Here is a 17,927-nt window from a genome sequence, read left to right as displayed (position 1 = left end):
TACCGTGCCTTGTCAGGTTCGAATATCGGACAGTTCGTCATTTCTGTCGCGGTGGTGGTTCGGAGCACACATCTGGACTCTGATGGACATGGCGGTGATTTCTGGACATCATGATCAGACGCTTCCCGGAGATCAGATCTGTGGAGCTCAAAGAGAAGCCTCATTTTGCAGGCTATAATCTACTGCGCGAGGGTTGGGGAGGGTATGTGTACCCTTGGATCGTAGTCATGGCTAGGGCTTACCCTTGGTTGGAGGAGATTCTGCTCAAACGCATGGTTGTGACTGATGAGTCCTTGGAGTTGATCTCGAAATCGTTAAACAACTTCAAAATGCTTGTTTTTTCTTCGTGTGAGGGGTTTACTACTGATGGATTGGCCGCCATTGCTGCTAATTGCAGATGAGCTTTGTTTATGTGTATTTTGGCATATGTCTGTTTCGTTGCCGATGATGTTGATGTGCGGAGTTATGTCACATTCCACATCACGAGCTTGTAACCCACACCGTCCAAAAAGAGTACTATTACCTTTTTTTTGCAACGTGAATCTCACACACCCCTTCTCATAAATACACGCGAGTCTACAAACCCAAATTAACACTTTAATGGCGAAATAGTAAACAAACAATCCAAAGGACTAAACGGTTTAAAAGAAAACTATTAGGACCACGTAATCTACAAGATGACAAAATGTGATTTACTGGTCAATTCCCCTTGATTTTTTTTTTAAATAATTAGATATGATGTTTATAAAAAAATAAAATAATTATATATTTAATGTGATATTTTATTTTATTAAATATTTTAGTCTACTTTATTTATTTATTTTTTTAAAAAAATTTAGCACCAAAAAAAAAAAAGAAAAAAAAAAGCGTAAACCTAAGTTGCCAAACACCCCTAACAAACAGTGAAGTACCGGAGGAGACGAAGTGACGAAGGTTTCTTTCAGATCCCGCAAACCCTAGTTATCTCAACTAAGTAATGGAGTCTTCAGATTCGTTACCCTTTGATTCTTTCAAATCGAAGAAGATACTGCATTCATCAGCCCCGAAGTCCTCGCCTTCCGATCCCCGAGAAGCCACCAAACCCTCCGAGTCGAGTCCGGAACCGCCGAACTGCGGCGTCGGTGGAAGAAATGAGAGATGTTGCTTCAGAGCTCCCGATTTCAGATCAAGAGCGGCCATATCAGTACGAAAAGTCCGGTTCTGATGACGTAAATCTTCCGGAAAAGTATGTTTTATGCAAGTTTGATTACTTTTCGTAAAACGTTGGTGAATATTTACGGGTTTTGTCAGTTATGTTGTGTAGTAGCTAGGGAAGAAGAAACCAGGGGAATTTATTTATTATTTATTATTTATTTTTTATCTTCTGGACAAGCATGCAGAGCATGTTTTTAGTCAATTGCTGATGGTGGAGTTGAATTACTTTCAGGTATGAGATATTGGGAAAGTTCTTCAATAGCTTGGATAGTTCGATTCGGCTGCTTAGGTTGAGCGGCTCAATGTCCACATTTACAAATATTTGCCCCAAAGTATAGTGTTTGACAGATAGGTAAAATTTTGATACATGCAAACTTCTATATTGCCAGAGGATTTCTTTTTTTAATCCTTTTCATTAGATTTGTAATGTCATGATTTAATTTTTGTAGGAGGTTCTCCTATGGTCATTTAGCACAATTGAAGTTTATTTTGCCTGAAGTGATTGAGATAAAGAAGGTACTTGTACATGATGAGCGAACTTGTTGTATGAAGCCTGATCTTCATGTTACTATGAATGTTGATGCTATTAAGAATGAGGGCATGCTGAAATTGGCTAGTGGGAATTCACACATGAGGAAGGTCTTTCACGGTAGACTATTGGATTTCTTTAAAGCCCATCCTGAGGTATACATATTTTTCTATGAAGTTTTAAGATTGGTTTCGTGCACCTGTATGTAAGTGTGTAATTGGTTTGGTCCGGACGGTTTATAAAGCAAAATTGGCCCCATACTGAACATGTTGGTTTTCTATAAAATGGTAATGAAACTGACCGTACTATACCTATAACTGAATCTTTTGGTTTTGTAGTGGGAGGCTTGGTGTGGTCGGTTTTGTTGGGTTGGCAATTCAAATCCTAATTTCTAACATCAATTAACCCAAACAAAGAATAAATTTCAGAGACTTAAATTACACAGAAAGGTGCCAATTTCACAATTTAAAACCTAATTCTGTACATCATTACCAAATTTCAGCATAATCAATTTTCACTACACTATTTAATTGTGTAGAATGCTATTAAAACTCTAGTTCAGTTATCAGTATTAGTGTCATGGTGACCAGTTAGAGAGGTGTCCTGCGACTTTGTGATGGTCTGAACCAGAAGTATGAATGCTTGTCCCCAGCTAGGAAGTTGGCTTTGCATTTTAAGAACAATTTGGTCTATATTCTATATCTGCATTTTGCCTCTGATGTATTTCTAAAGATATTATTGTCTATAATCATCTGCTTTTTGTTTTGCTTGCACTGTCATCCTGATTTTTTTTTGGCATAGCTTGTGTAATTAACAATGTGTCTTAGCATTCAGGGGGAAGTTCCAGAGGGAACGCTACCAGAGCCATTCAACCAGTCAAAGCTAGGTCTGCATACAAGCACAATCAAGGCCTCCAGTTCATCCTTGATTGGTGAGGCATTAACTGATGCACTTGAAGAACCACAGCCAGCAGCAGCGTCCCATCTATCTCAATCTTTCCAAAAGTGCTTTTCAAAAGAAGTTTTACGCATTGAAGCAGTACATAGTAATCCAGAACAATCATTAGTGTCTGTTCAGCCTTCAGATCCCCGTGTCAGAGCTGCAGGTTGACCATAGTTCCTATGATGAGCGAATCAGTGCATCTGCTGCCCCATTCATTAGTAAATTTTCTTTAAAAACAACCACGCATCAAAACTGTTCACTCGGGGCTTCTCAAGCAAGTGTACCACAGTATCATTCACCTGCAACTGCCATGAAAGATATAAATTCCGTGAAGAATGAAGTCTGTTCTTCTGTGCAAACTCCTACTGTACAAGGAACTCCTGCAAAACACTTTTTGACTCCAGTAAAGCTGATGAGTGCCACACCTGCATTGCCACCTCCAAAGAGGTGTTATATGAGCCCGGACGATGATTCGACCAGCTCACCCAACAAATCTGTTAATCGGCCACTTCGTATCAGATCATCGAAATTTGACACCCCTGTGGAAAATGCAAAGATGGAGGATGAAGTCAATATCACTGGAGGAGTATCAGTTGACATTGGCAATGATATTTTTGAAATTCTTCCCGAGAATCTTCTGCAATCGGTAAGCCCACGATGGATTTGCTATCCTACCCTTTAATCCTTTTCACAGCGTATCTTTGTCTTGGAATTCATTCATGCTGATGGAATATATTAGCCATCTTATATGATATATCTAGGCATAGATTTTGTTCACTTCTCATTTATAACAAAGTCAGGCTTGGAGATCTAGGCAAAGTGTGTAATACTATAATGGTGTGTTTTATAATTGATGTTTAAGATGCTACAATTTAACAAAGTAGAATCACACGGGCTGCCTAATTTTGACTGAGAAAACAAGTAAAGAGGATAGCTACTCTCCTTTATTTAGGAGGGTTGTCAAAATTAGTTTCTGATGAGGTAAAATTGTAGTTTGTCCTGGAACTATTTCCCTGATATACAATGTAGTAGTAGTAGCATAAAGATTGGCCCTAATGTTATCGTTTTAAAGAGGAAGTGTTTCGATGAAAACAACATTGACCCTGTTTGGTAGAGTTTATTTCCAGCTTATTTCAGCTTTTAGCTTAATTTAAGCTATTTTGATGTGTTTGGTTCAGCTTAACAATACAGCTTATAGCTTTTTGTAAGTCAAAAATCAACTTATTCTTTGAGTGGGGGTGGAGAAGCTTAATTTATAAGTCAAAAATCAGCTTATGTTCATAGTTATAAGTTATAACCTGTTAAGCTATAAGTTATAATCACATTCCCACAGTTCTACCAAACGGGGCCATTTACTCGTTCCACTCATGCTCTTGTATTTTTATGCCTAGTTTGGGGAGGAACATTGTCAAATTATGTTTCACATGGGAAGACTTGTGGTTACATTTGTTGCATAATTGATTCAAATAAGGAACTACCTAACATCCCTCTTACTCTCTCTCTCTCTCTGCAGATTGGAGAGAAAGCATTAGAGCAGCAGGATCCAGCCTTCTCACAAGTGATGAGGCGCCAACAGATGATTGCCAGCTTACCTAAACTCTTTGACTCGATTCATTACTTGTTTCAGTCAATCAAGAGTTCTGTTATAACAAAAGAGGAGCTTATGCACAAGATAATGGCCAGCCACCTAGATATTGTTGATAGAAGTAATCCTCAATTTTATTATCAGAAACATAAATCTCTTTTGATGTCATGAAACTCTGTTTGAGATTACTCGTCTTGTGTTCACAGGAGAAGTTGAAGAGCAACTTGAACTTTTGCAGGAACTAGTTCCTGGATGGATTTATGAGAAGCCTGTACTAGTGGAGATCTTCTCATATGGTAAGCCTTTTATATATATTTTGTAGGTTTCACGTGTTAAATTCCATTTAAATGATTGAAAAGAGTATATACAAGAAATGTGTTTGGTTGGTTCCGAACTATTGAACTAATTGTTGCTTTGTTTGTTAATATTTAGCTACTCCACAGAGTTGTTTAATGTGATCATTTGTCCTTTTGTAGCATCAATAAGATATCAAGCCCAGAGTTGTTGCGTGCAAGACTGGTGGAAGCAAAGTGAGCTGGGTTGCTAAGTCTTTTGTGTGGACTGGGCGAAACAACAATTGGCCACTGGGTTTCTAAAGTCTTTAGCTTCTAAGGTGTTGTTACCTGTTAATTGGGCCGGAGCTGCTGGGTAGCTCAAAAACTGATTGCCCCGAATGGCTTGATTGTCGGAAACGCATCGTTTTGACCCTTTTTTTTTTTTTTCTTTCCCTCTTGCTTCCTCTTCTTCCTTCCCTTGGGCAATCTAAAAAATTACAGAAAAAGAAGAAGAAGAAGAAGAGCCCCAAAAAATCAAACAGTCCCAAAATCTAATCTGAGAAAAAAAAAAAAAAATCAAAATCAAAACTCAAAATAAAAATCTAAATCTAAATCTAAAATCAAAACCAATTGGTTTTTTTTCCCCCTCTTTGCTTCCTTTTCTTCCTTCCCCTTGGGCAATCTGAAAAATTAGAGGAAGAAGAAAAAGAAGAAGAGCCCAAAAAAATCAAACCCAAAATTAAAATCAAAATCTAAAATCAAAACTAATTTCAACTGCAAATTCAGCAAGAAAAAAAAGAAGGAAAAAAAGAAAAGAAAAGAAAAATAGCACTAATTTCATCAAAAAAACAAAGAAGAAGAAGAAGAAAAATAGTACTAATTTCAGCAAAAAAACAGCCCCAATTTTAGCACAGAAACAGCCCCAATTTTATTACCAAAAAGCACCAATTTCAGGATCAAAACAACACCAAAACAGCAGCAAAACAGTAGCAATTTGAGCAAAAACAATATTTTCAAAACAGCGTCATTTTTGAAAATCGAGTCATTCGGGGCCATAGGTTTCAAGCTACAACACATTTTCCTAATTGGGCTTTGTTTCCCCCAGCCTGTTTCGTTTCTTTAGTCTCTTCTGATGTACCTTCCTTTCTTACTTAATGAAAGATTTCTACTGCTAAAATAAAATTAAAAAAATGGACGGAGCTATGCATAAAGTAGGGGTTTAATTGAACCCATTGAACTTTTTTTTATTTATTTATAGAATTTTGTAGTAGTATATAAAATTTTTGAGAGGTTTTCATAAATTGACACCATTAAAATTGTTAAAAGAAATAGATTTATCGAAAAAAAAAAAAAGGTTTAAACAAATAATTATACATATTCAGTATGAATATGAATGAGAGTTATATGAAGATCATTACAACAATCATTGTGTATTTCACATATTAAATAGTAAATAAAATATGGTGAGTGTAGTCTTAATAAATATCATGATATTAATTAATTTTTTTTTTTGTGAATAATGGCATAAAAATAAAAATAAATGATACATAGTTTTTGTATAAAATTATATAATTTAATATGTATATTTCACTTTAAAATAAAACATTTATGAAGATGTTTTTTATTTATGGGCATTTTTCTTACAGTCCTTGATATTAACATTTTATAGTATAAACGATATTTAATATTTTCATAATGTCTTAAGGTTTTTCACGCATCGATCAAGAGAAATTGCAATCTCCAGAGAAATTCTCCCTAAAATTCTCTAGATTTCTTTTCAAATTTCTCTTTCCAAAATTCTTTGGACTTCCCACAGCACAAAAATTCTCTTCAAATTTCTCTAGACTTTTGTTTAAATTTCTCTAGACTTCTCACTCTGGAGAGAAATTCTTTCTAAATTTCTCTGGACAAAGTAAGTTCAAGTCTCAGCTTGGCCTAAACACACACTCTCTCTCTCTCTCTCTCTCTAATATTTTAGAAGATGAAACAAATATTCAGAAAGAAACTCGTGAAAGGCAGCCGAGTCATAAGAGTACCACCAGAAATGTCAGTAAGCATCTTTTCTAAGATCATTGTATATTAGTAGTTTATTTTCTTACTCTGATAATGGATTCTTGGTAATAATAAGTGAAAATGATTTTAAGGCTAAGTTTGGGACTTCAAAAAAAGCCAAAAAGTTAAAAAGTTATTCAAAAAGTTAAAAAGTTAACACTATTCATCAAAAGTCAACAATTACGGCTGCACAACTCTCAATTCAAATTTTTCCCTACAAATCAATTTTTATAATTTTTTATTACACATTTTTCAATAAAAAGTCAAAAAGTTAACCCAAACATCTATATTTTCAACCTCAATTTTTTAGTCTAAAAAGACAAAAAGTGCACTTTTTTAGTCTTCCCAAACTTGGCCTAAATGTGCATACAAGTACACTAAAATAGGCTGAATGGAATTTGTGAACAGTGGAAAATACATCAATGCTGCTTGCATAGGCCTCGTTTGGGAAGTGACTATTTTAGTAGGCTATTTGGTTTTTTGACTATTTTAGTAGGTTATTTTAGTTTTGTGTTTGGGAAATTGAGTTAAATTTTTAGGTTGATTGTTGTATTGAAAAAAGTGTTTGAAATGATGTTTAAATTGAAATTACAAATTTACCCTTCACTTTATTTTTTTAAAAGATTGAGAAATAGGGGTAATAATGTAATTTAGTAAACCTGCAGCCTACACTGTTGGTGGCAGTGTAGGCTGCACTGCTGCAGCTGCCGACTGAAAATCAATTTTTTTTTTTTTTTTTTTTTGAAAATCAAGCAAAAGTTTACTACAGTTAAGCTTTTGGACTGATTTTTATTTTTGGACTATATTAGCCGCCCAAACCACTTCCCAAACAGCCCCATAATGAAGTTTTATTGCAAACAGTAAAAGAAATATCAACGTCAACTATCATGTTGAAATTTCAAAATCTAGAGGTATCAACACCTTATATGAAAATTGTGAAAAGCAAGGGAAGTTAAATGGCACAAGGAACTTTTGCATGGATATTTGTCAGTCAAACAGTAAACTGAAATGAAAAGGAAATTTTGGGTTGTTAAAGGGGATGGGGTTTATGTAGTACCTCAATGGATGCAATACCATTATTAAATGCTGAATCAACTAATTTAGTGTCTATATATCTCTAACTCCATAAAAAAAAAATAGTTTATGCGGAATCAAAATGGATGCAATTTCAGTAATATGTGCAAAGTCAATTAATTTAGTGTCTATATATCTCAAACACCATTGAAATATTTATTCAACCGTCCAAATGATTCAACTAAATTGGGTTTTTTTTAACCATTCAAATGAATCATTTATCAAACCTCATGTCCCACTTTACCTCTCTTTTTTAGTAAATTGTGTTCATCTATATATTTCTGAACACATCATTATATGTTGCAAGTTGGTTATTAAGATTTATTTGATGCAAGTAAACTGATCTTCTTTTAAATACTATTACTTTAGGACTTGCTTAGTATTCAAAAAGGTGAAGATAAAATTCTTTACATGTGTGGTGATGGCTTGCTTGAGCTTTAAAATTCCATCTACAAATCCCTGATTATCTTTTTCCAAAGGTTGCCATCGTTGGAAGGCCAAATGTTGGTAAAGCTTCAGTGACACCAAGAATGGGGTCTTTGGGAGCGGGCTCAAAGGTTCACCACAATGAAGAGGACATAGATCGACCTCTGAACGTTGCAATCGACGAATTCTTTAGAATTCAACTCGACATCGCAGTTCGAATCGTCATTGTTGAAGGAAGAGAGAGAATCTAAGAAACAGATAGTGAGCGAAGAGAGAGAGAGAGAGAGAGAGAGAGAGATGAGATTTGATTTGAGAGTCAAATTTTTCTGTGATATATAGGTGTAGTGTTGAGGGACCTTAGACATTATAAAATAATATTCTGGATCTCTTTTATCACTAAAAATGGGAGAGGGATCTTATACAAATTTTCTCTTTATTTATGACATCCTTTTTATGATTTTTTTTTTTTATATATTTTTTTGAGGAAAGGGCATAAATTTTATGTATAAATAAAGTTTATGAGAAAAAATGAAAGAAATAAAGATAGATTTCTTTTAAGGAGAAATTAGTGAAGTATCTCTTTTCAACTTTTTATAATATGAGAGGCTTAATATTCTTTTTTCCTATTAGTTAACGTCCATCAACAATATTATTAGAAAAATCTTAACTCATGACAAAAAAATATCATTACACCAATCATTGTGTATTTCACACATTAAATAGTAAATAAAATATGATGAGTGTAGTCTTATTGTTTTTGAATAATGGTATAAAAATAAAAATAAACGATACATAATTTCTGTATAAAATTATATAATTTAATATGTATATTTCACTTTAAAATAGAACACTGATGAAGATGCTTTTTATTTATAACATCATTTTTTTTTTTTTTTTTGATTTTGATTTTTATTTTGAGAAAAGGGTATAAATTTTATGTATAAGTAGAGTTTATGAGAAAAAACGAAAGAAATAAAGATACTTCCTTTAAGGAGAAATTAGTGAAGTATCTCTTTTTAACTTTTTGTAGTATGAGAGGTTTAATATGTTTTTTCTTATTAGTTAACGTTCATCAATAAAATTATTAGATGATTAGAGAAATCTTAGCTCATTACAAAGAAATTTCAAATTTTTTTGTGACAAATCGCTCTTTGAAATTTTTAAAGTTTCTCTTTATTGAAATTTCTCTTTGAATAGTTGAATTTCTCTTTGAAATATTGTCTCGTTACAATTTTTTGACCAATTTGACCAATCATAATTTGATATGAAGTCACAAAATTGGATATTTATGAAATTGAATTTCTAAATTTTATAATACCATTATGATATAAATTTGAACTTTTTAATTTGTAAAATTCTTCTTTTTTTTTCTTTGGACAAATAAGTTGATAATTATTAGTTATAGGAATTATAAATGTATATGATTAAAACCTCAAAAATTTAGTAATAAAAAAAGGGAGTTTTTTTTTCACAAATCTCATTCCTAACAGTTTTATAACATAAAATCCAAATCATTTTTTATTATTCCATTAGGTTCCATTCAGTGTAATAAGACCAAAACACCCTCCCTCCATTTCTTCCGCACATACTCCATTCTGAAAATAAACCATTCCTATTCCATCTCTTCACTCCACAAAACACTGATTTCCCAAAAGAAAACTCATCGTTGGCTCCAAAAAACTCTCAAATCGTAACCCTAGATTTATATTACATTGCCTTACCACCGTTGTCCTCCACCGCCCACTATCGTCGGCTATTGCTATTCCACATCATCTCACCGCTGCGAAGGTTTACATCGGAAATAGGATGGTTCGTTCTTCCGTGTTTCCCATCGGTCGACTGAGTATGATTCGTCGATTTTCATACCTACCCACAATGAGGAGCAAAAGTAAGTATCATCATTTCAACCTCTGTTTTTCAGTCAATGATAACATAATATAATCGTCAATGTATATATTTACATTGCCATATTATTATTATTGTTGTTTTTTGATTTGATTTTGTAATGAACTCCCTATTTTCACTCTTTGTCCATGTTGGTGATTTTGATTTTTTTTGTTGAATATAAATAACATTAACAAACAAATGTACAACTTACATTCATTTTCACCCTCTGTTTTTCAGTCAATGATAACATAATGTAATCACAAATGTATATATTTACATTGCCCTATTATTATTGTTGTTTTTGGATTTGATTTTCTAATGAACTCCATATTTTCACTCTTTGTCCATGTTAGTGATTTTGATTTTTTTGTTGAATATTACATTCATTTGTTATTAATGTTGTTTGTGGTTGTGATTTGGTAATGAACTCTCTGTTTTTTTCTTTCTGTCAATATTGGTATTGTTGATTGTTGATGTCCATAGCCATAGAACCCTCAATTTTCACCAAAAAATATGATGGATTATGATGCAAATATTCACATTGTGACATCAATGGCAATATTCATATTATGAACATTAATGACTATATTCACATTATGGTTGTCAATCCTTTTTTAGGTCAATGTGAATTCCATTATACATAATATCAATATTTACATCAGATTGTTAAATATTGATAATGACTTGTTTGTCTTGAATTGTCATGTGTTATTGTTTTGTAATACATTCCTTATCTTCTCCCTTGTATTAATGTCAGACTTGTTGGTGTTATTGGTTGTTGATGGTCATGAAATGATTATAACCCAAACTTTGGATGATTGCCAACCCTGTTTTAGTTACATATAAATTCTTGTAAGCATGCTGTAAATAATAACATCGTATTATTTCACTTGTTATTGATTAACATCAATGTCAATATGCACATTTTGAACATAATATCAATATTCACATTGTAACATCAATGGCAATATTCACATTATGAACATAATGTCAATATTCACCTTCTGACATTAATGGAATATGATGTAAATATTTACGGAGCTATTGGTATTGTTGCTTGTTAATGGTTATGGTTGTCAACCCTCTTCTAGTTCAATGTTAATCCCATTATCGATAATATTAATATTTGCATCTGATTATCAAATATTGGTAATGACTTATTTGTCTTAAATTGTTATGTGTTATTATTTTGTAAAACATTCCTTATCTCCTCTCATGTGTCAATGTCAAACTTGTTGGTGTTATTGGTTGTTGATGGTCATGAAATAATTATAGATCAAACTTTAGGTGATTATCAACCCTATTTTAGTTACATGTGAATTCTTGTAGGCATGTTGTAAATAATATCTTATTATTTCACTTGTTATTGAGTGACATCAATATCAATATGCACATTCTGAATATAATGTCAATAATTACATTTTGAACATAATGTTAATATTCACATTGTAACATTTTGAACATAATGTCAATAATTACATTCTTAACATAATGTTAATATTCATATTGTAACATCTTTTGGTTCAATATGAATTCTATTATACATAATGTCAATATTTACATCAGATTGTTACATATTGGTAATGACTTCAAATCAATGACAATATTAACAACACAAGACCTTAAGTATCACAGACATTTACATCATGTTTTGTTCTTGCAGGCTTCTTGTTGTAATGTGTGACTGTTCTCCCTTCTTTATGTCAATGTTGGTTTGTTATGTGCTATTATCTCTTCATATAAACATTTACACCAGCTATTCACATACTATTTCACCATCACTATCCCATTATTTAGGCCTTGTTTGGGAACATGCTATTTTAGTAATTTTTTGACTTTTTACGAAAAGATGTGCAGAAAAGTAAAGAGGTGATGTGACTAGTTTTAGTTGGCTTTTTGACTTTTTGGCTAAAATAGCCACTTCCCAAACGAGGCCTTACATAACATATAATAATTTACACTTATTATCACTATTCATTTGTGAATAGTGATATTAAATTTGTTTGTATTTGAACAAATAGGTCTTCCCCGTAGATTTGATGGCAAAAGAAAGAGAAAGGAATCCCGCATCAAAGGCAAACCTGATCAAATAGCTAGTTCCGAACAAATGAACATGAAAAAGGTTAACTACCGGTCTAATATCACTGGATTGATAAAACTACTGAAGGCTACAAAATTTACAAATGGAATTTGCAAACAATTTGAGCTTGAATATTCCATCAACAATTACTTCCAAGCACAGAAACAAATTCTGACAACAGATTGGACACAAGTGACAGACGCTGATCTATTCTACATAGCAGGGGTGCGGTGGGAGTATTGAAAAGTGACCAAAAAAAAAAAAAAAAGAAGAAGAAGGAAAAGAAGAAGAAGAAGGGCAGATGAGGAAGAACAAAAGAAAGAAAGAAAGAAAAAAAAGAGTAAAAAGAGATGGAAAAGGAAGTAGAACACAAAATTGGCTACACTTAGCACCACAGACTCTAAAAAATCAAGGGAAAACAAAGATACCTCATTAAATTCTCTAAACATCCACTTAGAGAGATTTGACCATCTTCGAGATGATGCTGTGCTCGGCTGATTATAGTACTGTTCAGCATGCCTCAGAAAGAGATATACCAGCATGAATATGACAAGAAACGGGGAAAGAAGAAGCATTGCAAGCCCAACTATCATAAGCCTCTTCTTTAATGTTTTAGGATCGGAAACAAAGTCCCTCTGAACACAAAAGTTTCTGCCAAAAAGGTATATCTAGATCAGAAAAGGATTGTCAATAGATTCAAAATCAGTAGTAGAATGCACCTTTGAACCCCATGAAGTGAATTATACAACAGTTCAATGAAATTTCATTAAAATTGAAAAATAAATAATAGATGATCAACATTGCTTTGGGAAGGCATCAAAAGGAGACCGTAACCACACTCAAGAATATATCTACCCCTCCCCATGCCCCCAAAAAAGAGGGGAAAAAAACTTTTTCGTTCTATTTAGGGTTGGCTATATGAAATCCTTTTTGCTATGATTCTAGTCTTGCAAGAGTTTCGTCTTGTAAAGGACTTCTGCGTTGGACCTTAAGAGTCTAAAATTCATGCATATCATCATCTTAATAAAAAAAAGGTGACCTAGTGCACAAGCCTCCCACTAAAGCAAGGTTTGGGGATGTCACGCAGCCTCCCATTATCATTTTGCTAAAAGAATTTATAATAATTATCAATCTTCCTCTTTGTGGACCTAGGACCCACAAGTTAAAAAAATAAGCTGTAAAAAGAGAAAACCCATAACATTTCCCGGGAAATATGCCCCATTATGAATAGCAAGGATACACACAGAATACAAAAGAACACAATTCTGCACCCTAAAATTAAAATTAATGAGAAATGTTCAAACTTTCAAACTGCCCCAAAATTGATACCAATAGACATCTAGATGCATCTGTTACATGTAGTGGGCAAAAATATATCACATATAGTGGCTCACTATAATGCACACAAGGCTATAATTGTCCTCAAGGAAAATGCAACACACCTGTCAAACATACTTTGCAGTATGCACCAATTTAAGGTCCATTCGAGGGTCTTTGTTAGTATTAACCAATATCACGTACCATTTGGGCCAAATTTGACTGATGGGCTAGAACCTGGAACCCATTGAGAGATTGGAAAAGCAAGCACCCCTTTGTTCAGCATTTCAATCAAGTAATTCTCCTTTCACATTAATCGCATCACCACATCGTGAGCAGAAAGATCCTTGACTACACATAGTTGCTGGGTACTTTGTAACCGAACAACCTTTTCAAGAATTGACGCCCATGGCATGGTCTATATTTCATTATCCGTTACGCATAGACTGCAGAAACATGATAAACATGCTTATTGCATTACAAAATGATGGAAATCTTTGCTCTGTAAAAATAAGGAGAAATAAATATTTGCTTTCAGCATAATAATTTCCATTGCTCAGATGTACCTGTTGTAGTAAAATTGACGGATTTTTAAAGTGTCCTTCAGCTGTGCAAAGAAAGAACCTTAAAAAACAGAATGCCCAATAGACAGAAAATATTCCCAAATACCCAACAATAATAGCTTTCGAAAGTGTAAAAGGGATTAATGGATGCGGATGAAGAGTTTCCTTAGCCAGATCACACGGCTTAATTCCAGACTCAACTGCATCCATCCCACATTTTGCATTGCGAAGGCCATTCCAATCAACATATAATAAGAAAAATCCTGAGAAACATATGGTAAAAGCTAGGCTCAAGAGCGAAACTATCCACTTTATAATAATGCACAAAAGCCCTTTCTCGCAATAGTAGCTGTAAAGCCTCTCAAAAAACAGGTCCAAATCAGCAATTGGCTCTGCGTTCAAGCCCTCGTCATTCAGAAGCCCAGAAGGAATTTCACTACCAGGACTGGGTGCTCTTTGGTAATCAGATAATTCAATTTCATGATGCACATCATCAAGAAATCCAGTTGTTAAGGACTTTTCACCACGCCTTTTCCATTTAAATATGTTAAAAGCTTTAGCACCCTTTGCCCCACTGAACATTATTTACAGAAACTGACAGCAGGAGAAATATAGCCAGTCCATTAACCAACGTGCATGAATGGTTAAAACACAGTGCTGTAAGAAACAAGAAAATTGGGTTATTCCCTTTATACTTCACAATTTGTCTCAATGAAAGAATTCAATGAAGACCAGCAGAGTAACAGTAATTTACAAACAATAAAATTACAGTAAATCTATGTGAAGACTACCTTTACTTCAGCTTTGTCAGATCAAAACAAAATTTGAGAATTTACCAACACAAACAATAACACTCTTCCAATATGTAAATTATATACACACATATAACATACATTTTATAGCATAACTTAAAACTGAAACATAAAAACTCAAGAACCCCATATTTCTGGTATAGAATCTCAACTACAATAAGATACATCATACATATTACATATATATTTTCTTTCTATACATATTGCATTTTAAGAGATATTGCATTTTAAGAGATATCCACCAATTTGTAAATAGCACCAACTAATTTAACTCAAGCATAAACCTATTCAAAGAACCAAATCACATTTGTCCTCACAATTATTCTTCTTTTTTCTTGCAAATAAGAACATAGTAAATCGCATGTGTGTTTCATTACGTTGCTGATACCAGCAAGGCACTGATTGTAATCATGCTCAAGCGATGACGTATGCTTTGTTCTTCAACCGTCAATAATATAATTTTTTCCTGGATATTAAACCACATTAAATGGCTCTCTGTTGGTTTCAAATTAAAATTTCAGCAGGAATTCATAAGTAATTTGCAGCAGAGATTAATTTTATTTTTATTTTTTTCATTTAAAAAACACAAGTAAATTTGCAGCAGAACCTTCTGTTCAAATTATGCAATCAATCGGTCATGCAGAAATGATATTGCTGAATGCACATGGAAATGAGGAATTTGGCTACAATCTTCAAGAATGCCTGGTAAGTAGCTTTCTATTGGTTTTTCTTTTTCTTTTATAGAAGCAGTGGCAAAGTTAGATTTTGGTCAGGGGTACAACATTAATGGTAAAGGAATACATCTAGGGATGGTGTCCCGCAACCTTACTATATAAGTATGGCCATAAATCACTTACGTTCTGTTTGGGAACCTAGCAGAGAGAAGAAAATAAATGATTACATAAGTTAGGAGAGAAAAGATTGTGTTTTTCCCTCTCTTGTTTTGGATACATAGGAGAGAAAAGAGAATGATTTCTCTCCTATCTTGTTTGATTAAACTACATAAAAGAAAAGAAAAGAAAAGAAATCATTTCATGTTATCATACCAAAAACAACATTTCATAGGTGTCAGTTTTTTTTAGGGGTTTTTTTGGTATTTCTTCAATATCAAAAATGGGCAGTTTTGGTATTATGAACAAAATAGTAATTTGTTGATTTCGTTTCTCTTCTAATCTCTCCACTTTTGGAGAGATTCAAAATGAGGGTTATAAGAGAAATAGGTTTCTCTCTATTTCCTCCCATTTCACCTCATTTCTCTCCTCTTTACTAATCCAAACAGGTGATATGAACAAAGAGAAATACTTTTCCTTCCAAATCACCCAATCCAAACGAGCTGTTATACACTGCCTTGAAGCAAGAGCGTATACTTAATTCTTAATGAACTTACTTATCTTGTGTTAAATTTGGCAGCAGAGATAGTAAGATCGTAATGGAGATTTTACTACCAAGATTTTGCATATTTCTTCTCAAATGTAGTGCAAACTAATGGTTTCAAGTATAAGACCCTAGCATATATTTTATTCTTAAACCAGCAAATATACATGTACATACATATTCACAGCACTCCAATTGTGATGAACTGGATCAGTGCATCTCCCTTTAATAGTTGCAGGCACAAATTTGCATATGAAGATTTGAACAGTGTTTTCTAAATGTCCTGTTTATACAAAATATGCGGAAACTAACAATCAAATAATACATCAAATTCCACAAATTTAGCAAATGCAAAACTAAACCCAAACCCAAAAAAAAAAAAAGGCTGAATAGAAATAGATAATTAGAATGCAGCTGAAAGTAATCTTACCAACCAGTTGAACCAAATAATGTGCTGACAGTTCAGATTCAGATATTACAGCTTTGTTGCACAAAACCTCCAATGCACCCAGGCCCTCTGTGAACAAAAACATAAGTGAACCAAACTCAGAACCCACAACATTGAAAACCTAAAACATGAAAACAAAAACAAAAAAAAAAGAAAACAAAGCCCTTCCATTACAGTGAAAGCAATTAAAGATTGCATATTTCCCATAATAAGAGAACATCCACATATTAAAGACACTACAAACAATCATAGTACAATATTATTTCCCTGAATATTTTAGGAACATAAACAGCTAAATTAACAGCTAGTTTCGTCGACTACAAGTCAACCTAAATACCCATATCTAAAGAAACTAACAGCACATTAATGAAACCACAATAAAGCGGTGCAAAAGATAAATTAATACAAAGTAACAATAATTAGTATAATTTTTTGGGCATCAAAGGAGGGTTTTAACCCACCAAAAGCGACGGTCGATTGAGCGAGGAAAGGCGGAGAGAGTTGAAATTGGGGGGTTTGGAGAAACCCATTAGATGATTGTGGGCAAAGAAGCGCACAAGATCAGACAGAATTCGAAGATGAGAGAGAACAAAGAGGTTCGAAGCTTGATATATACCAGAGTCAAAAAAAAAAAAAAGGAAGAGAGAAGAGAAAGAGAGGTTGGATTACGTGGAAGAAAAAAGGATTTTTGCGGTAAAAATTTACTAGCATATCCCTTGTGCTATGCACGGATTGTGTTTATAATTATCTATATATGTGAATTGTAATTTTTAAATATATTTTTTTAAATGTCTTCTTTTTTTTATTTTTTATATTATATTAAAGTTTAATATTTTGATAATAATCGTATGTGTTGGACTTTTCAAGGAATTAAATGTCTTTTTTTTATTATATTATATTAAAGTTTAATATTTTGATAATAATCATATGCGTTGGACTTTTCAAGAAATTTTTTTTATCCTTGTTCTTAATACATTAAAGTGTTATTATGAGGGATAATAATCATATGTGTTGGGACTTCTCAAGGAATTCATATGTTTTAGATTTTAAAGAATTTTTTTTATAATTTTTCTTAATGCATTAAAGTGTTATTATGAGGGTAAGACTTGGAAGTTGGGACAAGTTAATAAATATTAAGATTTTTTTTTTTAAAATCAAAAAATCAGGAAATATAAAAAACTAACAACACATTAATGAAACCCCAATAAAGCGATGCAAAAGATAAATTAATACAAAGTAACAATAATTAGTATAATTTTTTGGGCATCAAATGAGGGTTTTAACCCACCAAAAGCGATGGTCGATTGAGCGAGGGAAGGCGGAGAGAGCTGAAATTGAGGGGTTTGGAGAAACCCATTAGATGATTGTG

At 33.1% G+C, this 17,927-nt stretch overlaps 2 pseudogenes across 2 annotated transcripts; one reads left to right on the top strand and one right to left on the bottom strand.

The window, feature by feature from the left end:
- Positions 1-227: 227 nt before the first annotated feature.
- Positions 228-5,289, top strand: LOC114274208 (CDT1-like protein a, chloroplastic; annotated as a pseudogene). Its single transcript, XR_014350275.1, has 8 exons — positions 228-313; positions 1,025-1,225; positions 1,427-1,546; positions 1,644-1,878; positions 2,558-3,311; positions 4,179-4,371; positions 4,457-4,546; positions 4,727-5,289. The product of XR_014350275.1 is annotated as a CDT1-like protein a, chloroplastic (transcript).
- A 4,280-nt stretch (positions 5,290-9,569) lies between these two features.
- On the bottom strand, positions 9,570-17,250 carry LOC114274206 (autophagy-related protein 9-like; annotated as a pseudogene). The gene is made up of 6 exons (XR_014350496.1): positions 17,020-17,250; positions 16,541-16,627; positions 13,928-14,581; positions 13,487-13,807; positions 12,473-12,695; positions 9,570-9,943 (listed from the first exon to the last, which is right to left on the bottom strand). The product of XR_014350496.1 is annotated as an autophagy-related protein 9-like (transcript).
- Positions 17,251-17,927: the final 677 nt, after the last annotated feature.

Source organism: Camellia sinensis, chromosome 14 (assembly GCF_055761805.1).
Source record: "Camellia sinensis isolate YWXY chromosome 14, ASM5576180v1, whole genome shotgun sequence".
Classification (NCBI taxonomy): domain Eukaryota; kingdom Viridiplantae; phylum Streptophyta; class Magnoliopsida; order Ericales; family Theaceae; genus Camellia; species Camellia sinensis.
Note: the sequence above shows the minus strand (reverse complement) of the source record. Positions and strands in the feature narration are given on the sequence as shown.